At 45.5% G+C, this 20,525-nt stretch overlaps 1 long non-coding RNA gene across 1 annotated transcript; it reads left to right on the top strand.

The window, feature by feature from the left end:
• The first annotated feature begins 1,450 nt into the window (after positions 1-1,450).
• Positions 1,451-2,532, top strand: LOC142764767 (uncharacterized). The gene is made up of 2 exons (XR_012883864.1): positions 1,451-1,522; positions 2,396-2,532. It is a non-coding gene; the product is annotated as an uncharacterized LOC142764767 (long non-coding RNA).
• The last annotated feature ends 17,993 nt before the right edge of the window (positions 2,533-20,525 follow it).

The raw sequence follows: 20,525 nt of genomic DNA, 5'->3' as shown, positions 1-20,525 counted from the left end.
AAGCTGGGGTCGTTGCCTCCAAACATTACTATCGCGCAAGTAGAAGCATGTATCCGCGTCTCTTAATAATAAAGAGAGATTTTATTTTAAAGTTTGCTTTCAGGAATGCTATCACAAGTCGTCTTGGTTACAAAAATTCAATTAAGAAAGGAAGATGAAAAATGTATCAAATAACGCTTACTTCGAATAAAAATGCCAGTTTTCACTCAAAGCTATCTATCTACGCCTGAAAACAGAAATAAATTCAATCTAACCCAAATACTACACACGCACACATTGATTTTCCAGATCTCGCGCTTGGCTTTAGTATGCGAGACGGCAGGACCTGGCTCATTTACCACCTCGTCAGATCTACAGCAGCTACCGCCTGTGCTCTGCCCATTTCACCAGCAGAGACTACGCAGAACCTGGACAGACAAGGCTGCTAAGATGTGCTGTGCCAACAGTTTCCATCTTTGGCGATGGGCAGACACACGTCGAAAGTCCAGGTGGGAATACTGTAAAGTGATCATACAACAGCACAAACTTTCATGCCTCTACATCTATTTACAGAAATGTCTTAATACTCAATATGTGTACCTGCCCGAGTTATCATGACTCAGTATTTTTAAAATTCTCGCGCAGATTACACCAACAGTACCAATGCATGGTGTACACAGCATCCATGGATTCGCCGGCCTGATTTTGCTGGTAGATATAACTAGCTAAGTAAAAAATTTGCCGGCTTCACAATCGTTAAATTTAGAGCAAACGTCTCACTCAGAACGCTCTACATGTAACCTCCTCGATTCTGATTCAGGTGTCTCTGCTATTCTACCCGTGGCGTAGCGTTTTACAGGAAAAGACGAAAATGACCTCATAACTTGAGAGAGTACTCCATGTGGCACGTTATCAGCTATTTCGCACAATGCGAGTGAGTAGCTGCCAACTTGGTGTCGCTGTTAAAACAATTGCGCGATAGCTCTGACAGTGGGAGCAACAGAACTGGCCTTTTAGAAATATATATACATTCTACGACACCCTAGTTCAAAGTCGCTTTTAAAATTAAGAATCCAAAAGGTACTTTATTTTTATTAGCTTTATTATTACAAAATTACTTTTATTTTCAATGGGCCAAATAAGTGTAATTGGCAAGAATTCGGTTACGCGCTAGGTCATCACAGGCACCACGATGTTAACCTGTTCTAGGCACATCGCATTAAGATTTAAAAAAAATGGTTTAGGATAGTTGGGACACCCATATATTTAGTGAGTGACACGTAGCGTTCTCTTTTTGTGTGTTTTTACTTTTTTATTACTCGTACTGAGACATAATACGCGAGGAGACCAATTAATAGTGAGAAAACGCCCTGAGTGATTGTAATTGTAATTATTTATAGTGACGCCTAATACCAGCTGTATGTATGCCATGCTAAAACCTCTGCTACGTAAATCCCCTTCACATGCTCTCCTCGGTCCGCGAATACCACTGCAGTGCCCGCTCACAGCGCCGATGAAGAAGTTCAACAGACTGAGCCCTCATGTACGCAAATTGTATTGCTCTCTAAGCTCTTTAAAACTATTCCAGATAAATTCATGCCCTGCAGCTATCGTTTTAATGTCACGTACCATTTAACAGATCATAAAGTGCACTAGGGTGTCAGCTGGGCGAGCTAGTTCATTGCTAGGGGACGAGAACGAGAGCGATGTATACCGAAAGGCAGGACGAGACGAGTGCTTGTCCGATCCCTTTCTTGCTTGTTTGTTGCCTCCTAAGAGGGATTAGTGCCCCGCCGCGGTGGTCTAGTAGTTATGGCGCTCGACTGCTGACCCGCAGGTCGCGGTATCGAATCCAGGCCGCAGCGGCTGCATTTTCGTTGGAGGCGAAAATGTTTGAGGCCCGTGTGCTTAGATTTAGGTGCACGTTAAAGAACCCCAGGTGGTCGAAATTTCCGGAGCCCTCCACCACGGCGTCCCTCATAATCATATCGTTGTTTTGGAACGTTAAACCCCAGATATTATTATTATTAATATAAGAGGGATTAGTGTTTTTTAAAGAAGGCTAGGAATTCGTTGTTTTTTCCTAAACATACCATTTTAAACATATAATCAATACTGTTTGTTAACAAGGAGTATGCTAATGATTAGGAAAAATTAGTTGACGCTTCATGTTGCCCACGATGCTTATACATGCCATTAGTAGGCTCAATGCCCAGCAGTGTGCTTATCAGAGGCCTGTTCCCAATGCCCCAAGTTTGAATAAGTGAAGGATCGAGAATTGATTATGACCAACTGATTACTCATGGAAGTAATCACTTCAATTCTAAAAGCCGCTAGAACTTTTACTAGGTTTAAAGATCATGGTCAGCTTTCACAAAAACACAGTATAAATGAGCTTTTTTTCTAAATCTTTCAGGTTCCAATCCAGCGGGTCGACAACACAAGCCTTCTAGGTGCTCGCCCCGGACAGCCAGAAAAATGAAGAACCTGGAGAAGATAAATTCAAGGCTTCGGAAGGCACTGTCAAGAATTGGCAAGAGAAAGGTTAAAAAGCTTTCCCAGTCCGAGGCGTTGAATGCTATCAGGCTCTACGTCCGCAAGACATTCTTTAGATTGCTTGAGACTCAAGTTAAAATTAATGGCGTGAAACGTAGAGGACCGAGGTGGTCGCCCGAGCACCGCCAGTTCGCTTTAAACTTATACTTTCATGGTCCGAAAGCGTACAGACATCTGTCAAGACTGCCTGACATGCCAACTGTGAGGTCGCTAAAGCAGTGGTTATCAAATATTCCGATGACTCCCGGAGTTATTCCAACCGCTATTGAAGCCCTCGAAGAAGCTACCCGAAATTGGCATTTAACAGATCGTGCGTGCACATTAATATTAGACGAAATGTCCTTGAAGGAACATCTGCAGTATGATGCAAAGCATGACATTGTGATGGGATTCTTCGATGACGGTAGGCAAAGAACACCAGCCGTGGCAAATTCAGCGCTCCTGATACTTGTGGCAGGCATTTCAAAAACGTGGATTCAGCCTGTTGCTTACACAGTATCAAGGACCAATACGCCCGCAGATACTCTTCATCATCTGATCATAACATTAATCAAGCAGCTGCAGGGAGCCCGGTTGTTTGTCAAGGCGCTCATCTGCGACCAGGGGGGAAGCAACATCAATTTGGCAAGTAAGCTAGGTGTGACGCCTGAAGAGCCGTTTTTTGTGCTTGAAGGCCTCAAGATTTATTTCCTATATGACACACCACACTTACTTAAATGCACAAGGAATAATCTCCGCGCACCTCACAAGCTCCATATCGGGCAAGAAATTGTGGATTGGTCTTTCATTACGCAACTATACGAAAGCTCGCATCCTCTCAAACTCAGATTGGCAAAGGAACTAATCAACAACCACATTTACCGGAAGGCTTTCAATAACATGAAAGTTAAATATGCCAGCCAGGTGATGAGCGAATCGGTCTCAGTGGACATTGATGTATTCATTGCTCTTGGCGTGTTGCCGGCATCCGCCAAACCAACAGCTGATTTTCTCGAGAAGATAGATAGGTTATTCGACTGTCTGAATAGCTCTTCTGTAAAAAAAGCCAGTGACCAGTTACGCTATGCAATTTCGGAAGGGTCCGAACACCTAGCCTTTTTGCGGGAGCGCCTGTTGTGAGTTGAAAGGTGGAATATTGACGGGCCTCGGCAACCACACACAGTTGAGGCATGGAAGGTCACCTTAAAGGCTATCCTTCTCCTCTGGGACTACCTCTTCCAAGATTTTGATTTTCGTGTTCTCTTGACTCGCTGGCTACAGCAGGACCCCCTGGAGAACCTTTTCGGGCTTCTTAGGTTAAAGCATGGCTGCAATGACAACCCAAATGTGCTTCAGTTCACATCAGGTCTGAAACACATTTCTGTTGGCAAACTGGTTGCCCTTTTTTCAGAAGGAAACTGTAAACAGGATCGCAGCACTGTGTTGGCACAAATGTCAGAGCCACCTCATTCGCTTCCTACTACTTGTGATGCAGCACCAACAGTCGATATGCTTCCTGATGAGGAACAGCCCGTTAGCCATGATATAGTAGAGGATAACGTTCTCTACTATGTTGGGGGATATCTCGTACGGCAATTTTTGTTGCACAGGCCTCTACAATGTGTGTGCAACACGCTTTTAAAGAATGCCGACCGCCAGCTTTGTGCATCACACCAGTATTTTGCTATGTTTAAGGCAAGCAACATCTCCTCAGATTTATTTGGCAATGTAACAATGCCTTCTGACGATTGCTTTTGGGATATTAAGGCCATGGAAGCTTGCTTTTTGGAATATATCGGTGTTGTGGCGCACCTGCCTAATGTGAGTGGAGTTTTGGCAGGCATTTTGCACAGTTGTATGGGAAGGCAAAAATTCTGCTCTGAAGAATGCAAGAAAGCCTTTGTGCACCTCTTTGCAAGGATTCAATTGTTGTGGCAGATTCGCTTCGTGAACATCTCCTTGGCTAAACAACGCACCAGAAAATCTGCTGCAGCACGAAAAATGCGGAAGTTTTTGTAGTTTTTAGGATTCTGTTTGCATATTTGAGGTCTTGAAAAACTGAGCGCTCAGAAAACACGGACGACAAAAAGACACACATATGCGCAAAAGTAGGCGCTACTTCCATATTTTTGAGTCACCGCTACTTCTATAGCTGAGGTCACCATTTTCTGCCTCTGAAGCGGACATGTTTGCGTACTATTTATCTGCTTGTATTTTGTTTTTGTTTTTTTCATTAACCAATGTAGGTAAGTTACGCTGAAGAAAGCATAAACCCTTCGTGTTATTTTATGAGAACACTCTATAGTGGCTTCAGTATTTTGTAAATTTTTGCTTAAGCTTTTATAAAGAAACCTGATGCTAAATAGAAAATGTAGCAATCTCTAACTCCGGTACCTTATGGTTTTTGTATCATTTCCTCTTGCATCGTAAGTGTGCGGTGTGCCGTATTATCTTGTCCCACTCATGGGATGATTTTATATCGGGATACGTGCTGTGAACTTGTGTATAGTTATTATTGTTTTTCTTCTGTCTTTGTATATACGTATGTGCGGCAATGTGCACTGGATTGATACTAGGTTATTAGCATGCTGGCATGTGTGGTCCACTTTTGTATGCGACCAAAAATGTAAAACATTCAAGTTGTGTTTGTACTGCATAAACCGTACGTTTAGGCAATAAAACATTCAAACAAACTTTGCTCTTTATTCTTGTCTAATTTATGTGTACACGTAAACAAAACGTTTTACTTAGAATAAGTAGTGCACAAATAGGTGGATGGGCAGACCATCAATCAGAACGCAATGATGGCCGTTTTCATCATGTGGCGGGTTGCGCAACAGGAAGAAGGTCGCGTGCTCGCCATCTGAATACCTTCCACTCGCTCAATTCGGCTTGCTGGTGCATCGCAATTGAATTTGGCGCTAAATCCCTCCCCCCCTCGCCAATCGGATCCTCAGTCCTCATCAAGATGGCGTCCCCCAGTGCATGTCTGCAATGCGCCACCATGTTTTCGTACCGCCCCCCAAACACCAGGCGTTCGTCCGGCGCTGCGAGCGAATATCACGTTCCATGGAGGGTATGGGAAGTTTCACTCCCCTGACGAGGTGTCGGGAAAAGTGCTTCTGACGAAACGCCATTAGGTGGCGTTATTGCTTCGAACACAGGTTCCTCACAGCGTAGATGAGATCGGTGACTGTCAAGGTCCGGCGACACCCTGGGTGAGCAACGATCAATTTCACCACACCTGACCGCAAGGCATGAGCAGCCGGGGACACCGTGGCGACCAAGCTGCAGCCCACGGACACAGACGTGAGAGTGAGTGCAGTGGCTACATGGCTACGGCAGTGGCTACATGAGTGTGATAGAGTGTTGGGGTGATGTAAACATGACCCCAGCTGCTCACGGCGCTGAGTCGGTGACTAGGACCATGTCTGAACTCCATGTGTCGGACCTGCAGAGACAACTTGATAAGAGAGGTTTGACAAAACGGGTTTGAAAGCTGCACTCATCGATCGACTACCGCAAGCGATACGGATTTAAGGCGAGAACGCAGAGACTTACCAATTTACAGTCCAAGTAGAACCGGCCTCAACAACCTTTGGGTCTGCAGAGACAGCAGCAGTAAACACAGACGCTCAAGATTGTGGAGAACAGCTGGCGAAGAAATTGAAAGACACTCGCAAGACATGGCCACAAGAACAGCCTATCGCCGGATGGGTGATGTGCAATGGATGCGAAATGTGAATCCAGCTCGAACACACGCCTTTCGCAACAACCGATGAGGCGGGGGATGCCAAGACCTATTTATGCAAGCACTATGAACGGTTCAGACTTCTGAAGGAGGAGTTCTTGCTGATGACGAGAGAGATGGACAAGGGATTGCGACTGGCCATGCAGTACGTTGCAACCCGACTGACAGAACACATCGACAACACAGCGAAAGAGAGGCGTGCAGTAAGAGAAGAGCTAGCTGAGGAGAGAAACTGGAGGACAGCTCTGTGCGCACAGGTTAAAGAGCTTCGGAACGCTCCTCTGTATACGCGCTTAGAGGCAGCAGATCAAATCTTAGCCCAAGACAGTGCTGCAGCAGAGGAGAATGAAAGGCGGGTATCTGGATGCGCAAGAACAGGCGACAACACAGAATGCAAACCTAAGAGTAGCCTGGACTTAGGCAAGATAGACAAGGTGTTGAAAAGTGATCAGAATGTAGAGAAAGATGATCCGCAAACTGGACAAGCATGGAAAGTTGCCTTAAGCAAGAAAGGCAAGAAGAAGCAGAAATCACGACAGATGCAAGAATTGACAACATCAGAAGGCCCCCGAGCTGCCACTCAATACATGCAAAAACATCTCAAGGACAGCACGGGTGTCAAAAGGAAAGAGCGACATGCATTCATCTACAGAGACGAGAGTGCTGCCAGGGTGAAACACAGTCCTCCACATGGTTAAATTGAACAAGCAGGTTCACTACTGGGTGAGTGATGGTGCCTTTATCCAAGAAATCAGCGCTCAAGTGGATTCTGCAGCAGATATTTGCAACGGACTTGAAGCCATGGTTGTCCTATACGCGGGTCTAACCAACCTGCAAAAAGATGAGGTGCAGGGGAGGTCGCCCAACCTTAAAGGCCAACACACTGGCCTGGAAACCGAGAGGTATTGACCACTTCTTCATCATTAAGGGGATGCCAGAAACTCGACAAGGATAAGCAAGAGATGTGGCACGGCATAAAGGCTGGAAACAATGTCTGGATCAGACGTTTGCTGAACTGGAAACAAGGGTGGAGCTTGTTATTCCAGGGGGAAGGAGGCCTGAATGTGATCCACAGCAACCTTATAGACCACAGGAAGCAGGTAGTCGTCTAGGTCACAGACTTTGCTCTTTTTTAAACACATAACATAATTACCGCGATAATGGCGGCCATAGGGAAGGCACTCCTTCAGATGGCCTGAAAGCAGTAAGGTCTCAGGCACAAAGTACGCCCACTAGACTGAAGCCAGTGAGAGTGCATGCGGGCGGCAGACGCCGATATTGCACGAGAGTTACTTCTAAAAAAGTAGGCTTCCCAAACATGCATGGAGCAAGAAAGCTAAGCAGGCGGGAAAAGCTCTACAGGATGTTGGATTCTGAGGCCATAGAGCTTTACGAGGCAGCATAAACGCATCTTTGCGAGCTAGAGAAGCCACCAGTTAATTCAGAGTGGCAGTGGGCCTGTAATAACCGTGAAGGGGAAGCGCACAAGGGTGGCGGAATGGGCTTCCTAAGGCGGAATGAACAAGTGTCGGAAAAACTGGAGTGCCAGTGTAGTGAACACATGTGGATCTGTGGAACCATCTTAGGGATTCCTACAATAGTGTGTGGACTCTCTCTCCCAGTCACGAGTGGACAACACAATAGTAACATCCGAACTATGCAGTGCATCAGTGGTGACATCCAGTGGTGGGGGATGGGGAGACTTCAATGGCCACATCCAAGAAATTCATGGATTCCTAGACTTCAATGGCGACGTCATGCAGAAGTGTACAGAAAGCACAACCTAGAAGGAGCCAACCTCCGGCCAGATTGCGAAGGAGAATTTACATGGTGGGCCAGATACAGTCGGACACGTATTGACTATGTACTACTTGTCTCATCCCGACTGGCACGCCCGGTCAACCACGTCAACATTGATGGGGGGGGGAGACTTCAGCATCGGGAGTGACCACAACAGGATCAGCCTAACAATCTGCTCTGCCATGTGGTTTAAAAAAAAGCGAGAATGCCGGAAGTCTGCGCAACTATTCCTGCCTGAAGAGGCTTACGAAAACATTTCCGAGGAGTTCGCAAACAGCCCACAGACCTCTAAACCTCTCAATTATAAAGAGTTCGTGGAGGAACTGCAACGCCTAATGCGGAAACACGAAGTCCACTTCAATTCACGAGGAGGGGAGCGACGAAAAGGATGGTGCGATCAAGAAGTACAGAAATCCTTCGACAATCGCAAAGAGGCAAGCCACCGGCACAGGAAAGCAGTGAAAACACTTTCCGCAAGTGACGGTCTCCAAGCATGGCAAGAATACCTAAACTGCAAATACGCTATGCAGACAATAGTCCAAAGCAAAATCATTTCATTTCATTTTATTACCTTAAAGGCCCAACAGGGGCATTACATAAGGGGTGGGTTTACATATGTTCATTATACATTGTTAGAAATGACATTTGAATAAGCATTTATTAAACATGACGTGGAAATATGGTTTACATGATTTTGTGGTATATACAATCAGTTGGAAAGATGAAAAATGACATCCAGTAATTGTTATTCTGAAAAATGATGAGATATCTCTTGCATGAATGCGGGTGCGCTGGTTAGGGCGGCAATTTGGTGAGGCAGGCTGTTCCAATCTATGGCTGTGCGAAAGAAAAAAGAACCTGAAAAGGTAGTAGTACGAGTGCGGGGGCGGCCCACATGGTTGATGTGCCCAGTTCGATGCGATGTTCTGCCAGGGGGAATTATGTACGGCGATTGATTGAGCGAACAATGATAAAACTTATGAAAAAGAGATAGTGATAAAACACGGCGACGATGGGCAAGGGTCGGCAGACCTAAGTCCTTTCGCAATAAAGACACGATGACATGATATGAATATTGAGAGTGTATGAACCTTACAGCACGGTTTTGCACGGTTTCGAGAGCGTTGCTTAAATATGTTTGGTGGGGGCTCCATACTGCGCATGCGTATTCGAGTTTAGGGCGGATTATGGTTTGATAGGCTAGTAATCTAACATGCTTTGGGGCTTGTTTTAGGTGGCGTTTAAGGAAACCAAGTGATTTATTAGAAGATGAGATGACGTTAGTGATATGTGCGTTCCAAGATGAATCTTTAGTTAGGGTAACACCGAGGTATTTGTATGAGGGCGAAGCTTCTAATGATATGTTATTGATTGAATATGAATAGGACAGAGGGTTACGTCGACGGGAGAATGTCACAACTTTACACTTAGCGGGGTTTAGTGTCATTAGCCAACAGTCACACCATTGTTGCAGACGGTTAATATTTGCCTGAAGAGAAATTTGGTGAGATGTATTAGTAATGGTTTTGTAAATGACGCAATCATCCGCAAACATACGGATATTACAGGTTACATGACCAGGTAGATCGTTAATATATATTAAAAAGAGGAGAGGCCCGAGAACAGATCCTTGAGGAACACCGGAAGTTACACGCAGGGAGTCAGAGGTGCTGTTGTTAATAAAGACAAACTGTGAGCGGTTATTAAGGAATGCTTCAATCCATCGTAAGACGTCGGGGTGTACATTTGCCAAAGATAGTTTTAGTAGCAATCGTTGATGTGGTACCTTATCGAACGCCTTCGCAAAGTCTAAAAATATCGCGTCTGTCTGTAGGTTAGTATCGAGATTTGTGTGAAGATCATGCAGAAACGCTGCCAATTGGGTTTCGCAAGAAAACCCTTTGCGAAATCCGTGCTGTGAAGGATGAAAGTATTTATTCGAGTCTAAAAATTTCATGATTTCTGTATAAATGACATGTTCCATGATTTTGCAAGGTACGCTTGTAAGTGAAATGGGGCGATAGTTAAGTGGGGAATTCTTGTCCCCTGATTTATAGATTGGAACAACCCTTCCCACCGTCCAGTCATGAGGTATGGTGCCTGTGGAAAGTGACTGAGAAAACAATAGACATAAATAAGCAGCACTGATATCTTTAGTATTTTTTAACACTTTTGAGTTTATGTTGTCTACTCCGGCTGAAGATGATAGTTTGAGATTGTCAATTAAAGAGGAAATACCATCAACATGGAAAGTTATAACTGGCATGGTATTAGGTGTGCTTGACGCTGTAGAAGGAAATGGTAAGCTAACTTCTTTGGTGAATACTGACGCGAAAGCTGCATTGAAAATGTTAGCGCACTCCACGTCGTCGACCGTTTCACCGTCTTCGTTAATTAGCGTGTTGCTGTTTATATCTCGAGGATTAATCACCTGCCAAAATTTCCTTGGATTGTTGACCAGCATCTTGGGTAGGTCTTCGTGAAAGTACGTTTTTTTTGCTTCCCGAACAGCTGACAAGTATGCGCGTTCCGCTGTGTAATATTTATCCCATGCGCATACATTTGTGGTACCTTTTGCTGCTCGGTATAAACGTTTCTTTTTGTTATCCAACCTTTTTAAAGAATTGCTGAACCATGGTTTTTCTGGTTGCGTTCCTATCGCTATCCTTGGGATGTATCTGTCTGCTAGGCTGTTAATTTTTTCTTTAAATATTTGCCAATTTGTATGGATGGTGCGTTTATTGAAAGACGTTTCAAATGAAACTAAAAACTCACACAGGTTATCGTACATAGCTTTGTAGTTTGCTTTCTTGTAAAGATGTATAGTTTTTTGTACTTTCAAGCGCGGAACTGCCCCAAAGTTAAAGGACGCGTGAATGACCTTATGATCACTGATTTCTTTTAGGTAGGCGATCGATGATAATTTGTCTGGTTGGTTTGTTAGTATTAAATCTAATACGTTAGCTGTGTTTTCCGTGATACGCGTTGGTTGAGACACTAGTTGACTAAGATTAAAATCAAGACAAACGTCAAGAAAGTTTTTTACCTCCGTCTCGTTTACTAAGTGGGGAGATAAGTTGTGCCAATTAATGTCTGGAAAATTGAAGTCTCCGAAAAGGAGAAGGCTAGCCTTGGTGTGCTTCGATGTTATTTCGAAGAGTGCATTGTTTAGCTCAATGGCAAAAGCTGGGCTACTGTGGGGGGGTCTATAGCAAACGCCCACAAGTACTGATTGTGGAGCGGCGTGACAATGAATGAAAAGTAGTTCTAAGTTCGACCTGATACTAAGAACAGAGCACGATAGTTCCTGGCTGGCAGCTATGAGGACACCTCCGCCTCGTGCATTCGGTCGGTCAGCACGAAACAGACTGAAATTAGGCAAATCTGTCAGTACTTCCGAATCTGAAATGTGGTCGCTAAGCCAAGTTTCGGTAAGAATTAACATGTTGCTTTTAGATGTCAGCACAAGGTTGGACACATGTTCACGTTTTGAAATGAAGCTGCGTATATTAGTGAAGATTACTGAGATGGGAAGACGTGACTTGCCTGTTGGTTTCGGACGACGGATTAATTTTGTCTCGATTTGTGGTTGCTATGCTTCTTTGACTGTTTGAGAAGCTTCATCGTATACGTACCGCTTTGGGCCCATGAACAGCGTTTTGAAACGCAAGGAATAGGGTGCAGATTTATCTTTAGCGAAGGCGACAAGGTGTTTACGGGCGTTCCTAACAGTTGGTGAAAAATCTTCTGCGACGCTAAAGTCAGTGCCTTTGAAGTTACGTCCTTTTGAAAGAACAGCTTCCTTCGTTTTATAAGACACAAATTTTACTATAATTGGGCGTTTGCGGTTACAGGAATGCCGACCAATTCGGTGTGCCCGCTCCATATCCTTGGGCTCAAGCTGTACCTTTAGGTAATCTGAGCAATGACGTAAAATAATTTTTTCAGAATCTGATGATGGCTCTGATGCAGACGGATCTGGAAGGCCGTAGAAAACCAAATTATTTCGCCTAGATCTGTTTTCAGCATCGTCTACACGCGCTTCCAGTTTATGGATCAGCTGCGCCGTACGTTCGCTGTCTGCCTGTATAGATTGCATGTCTCCTTGCAAGGCTATCACACTTTGGTAATTACCCTCGAGGTCCGTCAGCCTTTTACTTAACGTGTCTAGTAACGCGGTCGTAGCCATAGATTGGTTCTTTAGTTCCTGCATTTCAGCGATCATCTTAGCCTGACCAGCGGAAATCTTCTTCATTTCGGCAAGCAGCGCGGCATTATCGGGACCAGGATTGCTTTCAATATCACCGGAAAGCAATAATAGGGATCTAATCACGGAAAGACACTGAAAAACAATGGAAAAGCGGCACTGCGGGCTCGGTAGCTGCACAAGACAATAATTACTTGTTTTTTTAGCGAAAAGAGGATGAGATTTACAGACCTGCATGATGAACAGAAGCGGATTAGTGGACCGCATCATGGCAGTGCCACCGAGCCCACAGCGCGCGGGGGGTATTCGCTGCTCCTTTATAGGCCGCTGGCTGGCTGTTGACGATGGCGGTAGGGCGAATGGCATCTTGTCGAGGATCCATGCTTGGACTGGTGGCGCCATTGAACGGGACGATTGGTTGCCGATTCCGATTTGCAAATTGATGACACAGCTGGTGCACGGGTTCGCCTTGGCCAACGAAGCGCTCGTTGATTCCGCGGGAAAGGGCAGCAACATTCGCATGACGAAGGACGTCATAATCTGCATGATGAACAGAAGCGGATTAGTGGACCGCATCATGGCAGTGCCACCGAGCCCACAGCGCGCGGGGGGTATTCGCTGCTCCTTTATAGGCCGCTGGCTGGCTGTTGACGATGGCGGTAGGGCGAATGGCATCTTGTCGAGGATCCATGCTTGGACTGGTGGCGCCATTGAACGGGACGATTGGTTGCCGATTCCGATTTGCAAATTGATGACACAGCTGGTGCACGGGTTCGCCTTGGCCAACGAAGCGCTCGTTGATTCCGCGGGAAAGGGCAGCAACATTCGCATGACGAAGGACGTCATAATCTGCATGATGAACAGAAGCGGATTAGTGGACCGCATCATGGCAGTGCCACCGAGCCCACCAGTGGACCGCATCATGGCAGTGCCACCGAGCCCACCATCATTGAGCACAACAGCCGACCACTCCAATCTTTCATAGCGGACGGACGCTATGGGGCCAGGAAGTTTTTAACCTACGTGTCATCCCTGATTGGGAAAGCCAAGGTACCCAAATTCGACATGAGGATACAGGACTGCCAGTATCAAACATGGGCAAGCACCTCGCACACCACATGCGTAAACTGTACGATTTCAGCAATGGCGATCCAGAGATCATATTACCTGACGATATAGCTGACGATATTACCTGACGTCATATACCTGACGAGAATAAATGGGAAGTAACCCGTCTAGCTCTGGACAGAGCGATCAAACGCATAGGAGCACACACCGCCCGAGGGCTGTACGGCATACCTGCGAGGCTGCTTTAATGCTTAGAGGACGAGGACAGGCAGAAGCTGGCAGATATCTTCTCAGGCATGATGCCTGAGAACCAATACCAGAGGAGAACCAATACCAGAGGATTGGCAATGTGGCCGAGTGATCTTAGTGCCGAAGAGAGGAGGAGATGCAGGGTTGCTACGTGAATACAGACCCCTCACAGGAACCAGCATGCTATACCGAACTTTCGCACAAATCCTAAAGACGTGGATGGGCGGCTGGGCAGAGCACGACAACCAATTGACAGAACTGCAGAATGGTTTCCGCAGCGAACGGCGCCTCGAGGACAATGTATTTGTGCTCACCCAGGTTATCGAGATAGCATGAAAGGAGAACAGAGGACTGTACACGTCTTTTATCGACGTCGCAAAGGCATATGATAGCGTACCGCATGTACCTTTGTTTCACTGCATGACGCAGATTGCCATGCCGAAGACATGGGTTAAAGTGCTGCGACGGCTCTACACGGACAATACCGTGGTGGCGTGTTTTGCCGAAACCCAAGCCGAACCAGTGACGGTAAAGCGGGGTCTCAAACAGGGATGTTCATTGTCACCGCTGATGTACATGCTGTATACGGCCAGCCTCGAGAGGGCGCTGCTGACGGATGGAGGGGGATTTTCTCCTGCCCACTCATATTGCAGCACACCAGTGTCCTGTAGGCTTCCGGGCCTGGTATGCGCCGTTTATGTTGTGTTGATGGCTGACAGTTTGGGTGACCTGCAGAATCTCGTTTAATTATCGGCAAATCACCTAAGCAAACTTCGACTCTGCTTCAATGCCAACAAATCAGCGGTGCTGGTGTTTGCAGGCACTGACATAACTGCGGCAGTGTGCTGCCGGAGGGTGGACAGATTTCGTGGAAAGAAAGGTACAGATACTTCGCGGTCGAATTCAGTAAATCAAGGCAAGTTCTACACACTCACGAGGAAAACATCCTCCAAACATCACGCAAAGCGGTGAACGTTATGCGCCATCGAAGTCTTTGGGGCTGTAACCGAATCCTGCTGGTTCGGGAAATGTGTAAGTGTGTGCATGTCCCATGCTTGTCGTTTCCCAATGTTGTACCAATCTTCCAACCAGGAACCAGAGAGTGGCTGGAACGAGGGCAGTGGAAGGTTGGTCGACTTGCCTTGGCATGCCACGGACGAGTTGCTATCGAGGCAAATCAAGGTGAGGTTGCATGGTCTTTGTATGAGGCCCGAGAAGCCAGGAGCGAGATAGCCTACGAGGGCCGCCTGCCTCTCATGAATGACAACAGGGGGGCAAGACCCTTGTTCCGATACACCAGCCTGACTTGAATACCGACACAATGGACTGCGTGGATGCACACCTTGCACCGAAAGTTTGGTTTCTTCGGGAAACCCGTGAAGGCAAGCACAGAGTTCGGATGGGCCCGTGTCGTCCAAGAACAGGTATGGGAGGAAGAGAATGAGCAGTGGCGGAGGGCGATGCGTTACAAGGCAACTTTGACGGTATATCGAAGTTGCAAGAATGAAATAAAAAAGGAGCGCCTGTACGACAACATTGACGGTAGTGGCTCTCTGTTCGAAGCGCGGGCTGGGCACTACAAACCCTTGTGTACTGTCGCCGATTCGACGAAAATACCGATGACACGAGTGTGATGTGCCAGGTGTGCGGGCAGGAAGAAGAAACCATTCCCTATCTAGTGCTACGCTGGACGTGTTTGGGCCCACACCAACGAAAGGGCACCACACTGCCCGAGGTTCTGGGGTTTGCTCACAAAGATGACCCGGGGCCACCCACAGGCGATAGAGCGGCTGGTACAGTGAACTATGTGGCAATACGCACCACCAAAACAAGGCTGGTGCAGTGGTGGCGCACGACGCCGCGGTAATGATTTATGTGGGCAAAATTGAAGGTGTGCAGATGCGAGTGTGTACGCCTGTGGAGTGTTTTGTTTATTAACTTTTAAATGTTTTTTACTCTGGCTAGAGCAGATTGATCTGGCCCGCCCGATACAAAAAATCAGCCTCAAATCATCATCATCATCATCATCATCATCATCATCATCATCATCATCATCATCACCCTAGAGAGCCTACACGACTGCCAAAGTTGTCATGTAGGCTCCCTATAAGTGACGCTCGCTAGCCTGAGAGCAGCGGGTGAGGATCCATACTGGGTCCACGCAGTGCGTGAGGACCACGATTTCTGCGCATCGCTATGAGCAGCAAGCAAGGAAGAGACACGCATGCGAAATGCTGGTGGTTGAAATAGTGTGAACGCCATGGTCGTCGCTGAGGCAGGCATCGCGCGTTGCAGCTTCTTGAGTGCCGACAATGGCACGTCGGCCGATAGCCAAGTATGTTTTCTACACAGACGATGAGTCGCGCGCTGCGCATATAACAGGTACAGCCCTCAATGAAGTGGCGGCAAGACGACGAACGCGTAAAGTAATGACTGTCCCAGACTTCGGATGGTATCGTGCTTGTAGACTGGCAGCAGGGCGTTTGGCATCGCTCTTCTAAACAGTCACAGCTTTGCCGCAAACGTGACAAAATGAATGCGATTGCAACAAATTGGAAATACGCACGCTGAAGGGCAAGCAGATTGAAACGTGCCCCGAGTTTCTCACGCACAAAAGACGCACAAAACGTACTCACATGCTCAGTATAACGTGAACAAGCGTATCAGTTGTTACTTCACTGTGTCTGAAAAGGCCGCACTTTTCGGAACCGGGTGCTGTGCAACGATCACAGTGACATTTGCACGGCCGGTAACTACAACATAATCGCACCGACAAAACTCAAAGGCTAGTCAAGACGTACGATTCTCCCCACTGCAAGATAAGGGCCCGCGATCAAGCGTATACCCACTTATTCTCTACGTGGGGCAAAGTGCGCGTGAGAGATGAGAGCCGCCGCGCGCTCACTGCGCCCCCTTGCTGATAATTTATTTATTTAGCAATACTGCTAGCCCGAACGTGGGGCCATAGCAGAGTGGGTGTACATAGTACAACAAAATCAACAGTACAATACTGCAGTCAACACAGAACAAAGCACTTCAAACAACATAAAAAATGTTTAGCTAGTCAATGATGCTGAAAACATAATACTTTCCTCCCGAGACGCCCGCCAACATCGGTAAATAGTAGGTATCAATAGCTTGCCGTATGAACGTTGAAGGAGGTACCTCTCGGTGGCTCAGTGGTTAACGCCTCACATTTACGACGCGGAGGTCGCACGGTCGATTCTGCGCGCTGAAGTCATATTTCGGGGATTTTTCTTTCTTTCTTGCGTTTTCATATAAAGCAATACCTATACTTATACGGTGCGTGACATCGATGCTTTTGCTGATACCAGCGGCGAAATCCAGCTGAGTGTGTTCATATGTTTTGCTATCACAATAAAAAAGCACTGTGTATTTCACGTGTATATACAATCAGAGCACAACTCTCGTGTCTCGTCTTTATATAATGATGATTTAGAGTATGTGTAGAGAATTCACGGTTTACCGGATTCGATGTCTTGTGCAAGCTGCTTCATCATCATTCACTCTGCAGATGAGCAGGTTTTTTTTTATCGTGTGGTCCATGCTGGTTTTTTTGAACAGAGTATGTGGACATTCATGTCCGGCGGCCGCTTTCCGCGTGGTCACTTTTTGGCTTTTTAATTATTACGAGATGTTTAGCCCTTGGCAAAACCAATGTGAGACCATGGATAAAAATTGATGCCTGTGTGCTTTGTGGCCGATATTGAGGCGAAGGAGATGAGAGGTGCGCGCGTTCCTCTCTTAAGAGCTCGTCTTCCTAGGGTAGCGCGAGTTCCTGTGGCCTTGGCCGTGCCCCATTTGTCACTGCTGAACAAGGAAAGGTACAACTAATTTGCGTACTAATAAGGTGCTAAACAGTGCCAGTTGAGTCGTCGTTCGCGCCTTTTTTGTAGCCAATTGTTTTCATTGCATATATTGTATCATCGTACAATTGTGTCCGTTGTATTATAGTATTCCATCGAGTTGTTTTGTATATGCATGCCACTTCTGCCATGTATATAACAGATGATTATGCGTTCACTACAACCTAGTAATGTACAACATGTGTTTGGTCGCCTTATTGCTGGAACGTTATGATTTTCTTGTTTTTTTACATGGTGTAAATAAACATTTTCAAAAAGAATTTAATCGCTCAAAACGCTCAGTAGTTCGGTTCCCGCTAGGACTCCTCCTATACCATGCCTCGTCGTGAGCTCGTTCACAGCGTACTTTTTGTCGCCGCGGCATCCTCAGTTGTGAGGCCTACGGGACGGCTCCACGCTCTCACATAGTAGAGTACCTAATACTCTAAATAGTTAACAACTTTTTCTAAACAAACTCGTAACATTCGAATACACATAGGTAAATTCTTTTTAGGGCTCATTTGTATGATGTATACAATGTTTTCACTTGTTTCCGTTGTGTAGATTGCAGATATACAAGTGACGTGTAAAATCGCATTTCCCTTCTTCACTTGCTTTATAGTCGTTTGCCCACCGGGACGGCTCACTGCTCTTCCATGCTTCAGTACTAGTTACTCTAAATCATTATACACTTTTTTCTAAATACCCAGTGGTCAAGCGTCTCCGATTTTACTTGTATTGTCAGTGGGTGTCCTCGTGAGGAAAGTAACAAAGCACCCTGGTTTTTAGAACACCCTAACGCAAGTTAACTTCATCATCAGTGATCACAATAGACTTTCATTTTATTATTATCAGTGACAGCGTATGATTTCTTTGTCTTCTACTCAATGCTAATCTTAAATGTGACCTCCATATTGCTCACGGTAGAAAAATGTCGGCGTTCGAAATTAGCGCCTCACTTAAAGCTCGCTCATATTTTCTCACAAAGCACTCCTTTCTCTTTACGTCGCTTTTATACATTGTCATATAACGTACGGTATTGCTTCATGTAGTAATTCTTATCAGTGTCCTCTTTCATCCTTGCAGTATTTACAAAATAGAGCACTTCGCGTTATCTTAACTGCGCTCGCGACAGTAACATCACTCACCTCCTCCCTTGTAATAACATCATACCTGTTAGCAACCTATTTAGATTTACTTTATTTACGTTTCTGCATAAACAAAATCACATATACTTCTTAATAATTTTATTTGTTCTGAACTTTTGCCTAATACTAAGAATATCAGGTTTGCGGCTAATAAAAACTTCCTGCTTTCTAATGTTCATGCTAACTAGGTTAGATCATTTTCACACTTCTGTGTCATATCATTATGAAACTCCTTACCCTCATCACTAAAGTATAAAATTTCTTTGGTTTCATTTGAAAAGTCATGAAATCATTATTTGTAAAATTTATTGACTTCTTTTATTCAGGAGTACCACATTTTCGCTATATATTGTACTAATTATGTGTATTTGAGTAACACGTCTTTTCGAGTGTTTTTCTAGTTTAGTTTTACTTTGTTTCTTCAGTGATAATTGGAGATTTGAGAAAAAACAAAATTATATCTGCCCTATTTTTAAAGATGAATGAGCATTACTCCGCTCTCTTTTCGGTGCATACTTGAATACCGGGAAAAGAAAGGCGCCGTGCTTTGCTGCCCTCACTAACGATCTTCCTGTTAAAATTCAGTACGTGGACCCTGTCATAGCTCTCGGGCTGACCTTCGAAAACGAGAACTTTGCAAATAAGAGAAGGGTTGACACCACAGCCCAAACGAGGAAGGTGACAAGTAGGGTATCGGCATACAAGGTGTCACTCACTGCAAGGGCAGGTGGAATAAACACTAAGGCATGTGCGTGTGCTTACTAGGCCTACACACACACATTGCGCTGTTGCCGAGCAGTTTTGCATATAAACTTAGGAGAGTTATCGGCGCATTTATATGGGAACATAAACCTGCCAAGGTGAAGACTAGTCGCCTTAGTTTGCCCGCAAAGTGGTGTGGTCTGGCTCTGCCAGATAATAAAATCAGCACTAGGGCACTGGACTACCCGAAAAAAGAGCCTTGTTATGTACTGTTCAAGTACACTAAAGAATACATTTTACGAATGTGGAATACTGTGCACCACAAGCTGACAGACGACTACACTTTTTAAACACTGTGTTGAACTGTAAACGCACAGTAGATAAAAAAATGGAAGTGGAAGGGCTTGAAGAACTAGCACTCGTAGGTTAAAGGTGCTAGCTTATAGAAGACGCACTAGAAAACAAAAATGAAAGAAAAGGAACCGAAGCAGACGGGAGACCTGTATAAACTCCTAACTTCTGAAGTGGTTCACAAATTTCACTGACTAAAAGCATGAAGCGTGCTACATCAACGCCGCGCAAAGTGGCCCGGTGCCAAACGATATGTGCGCTAACTGTGAACAATCCAAGATAACTCCACCTGTGTTTTTTGAAAACGCTGCTACATAGAGTTTATGACACCTTGTTTGGCGCACCGTTGGAGTTAGGTAGAGTGACTTGTTGGGCGAGTTGGTTCATTCATACAATTTGGTTCATTCTTACTGCATAGAGTGCGGCTGCGCACCCTTGCTATCAGAAGCCAAGGTACTATCAAGTTTTAAGTAGGCGGTTGCGCGAGAAATGGAGGACGCACTTTTTAAATCACAGATTAGGCGAGACGTGCGCAGTGAAGCTTTCTATTACGTTGTATGCCACAGAGATGAATTACTTCAGTGCCTGCCACTCTTCGAATTTATTATATGTAAGTGTGACTCGTGACTGCGACTTTGTTCATGTAATGTGTGCTTTATTCTCATGTACTCACACACGCACAAACACTCATACGCATACGCACTCACACCCATACACCACACACACACTCACACACACGCGCTCACTCACACACACACTCACAAACACACTAACACATACACTCGCACATATATTCATAGAGACACCCAACACACACACAGAGACGGAGTTCTGTACAGTTGTCATTCTCTCTATCACGAATAATTAGG

The sequence above is a fragment of the Rhipicephalus microplus genome, chromosome 6 (genome assembly GCF_043290135.1).
Source record: "Rhipicephalus microplus isolate Deutch F79 chromosome 6, USDA_Rmic, whole genome shotgun sequence".
In the NCBI taxonomy this organism is placed as follows: Eukaryota; Metazoa; Arthropoda; class Arachnida; order Ixodida; family Ixodidae; genus Rhipicephalus; species Rhipicephalus microplus.
This window is presented reverse-complemented; position numbering and strand designations above follow the sequence as displayed.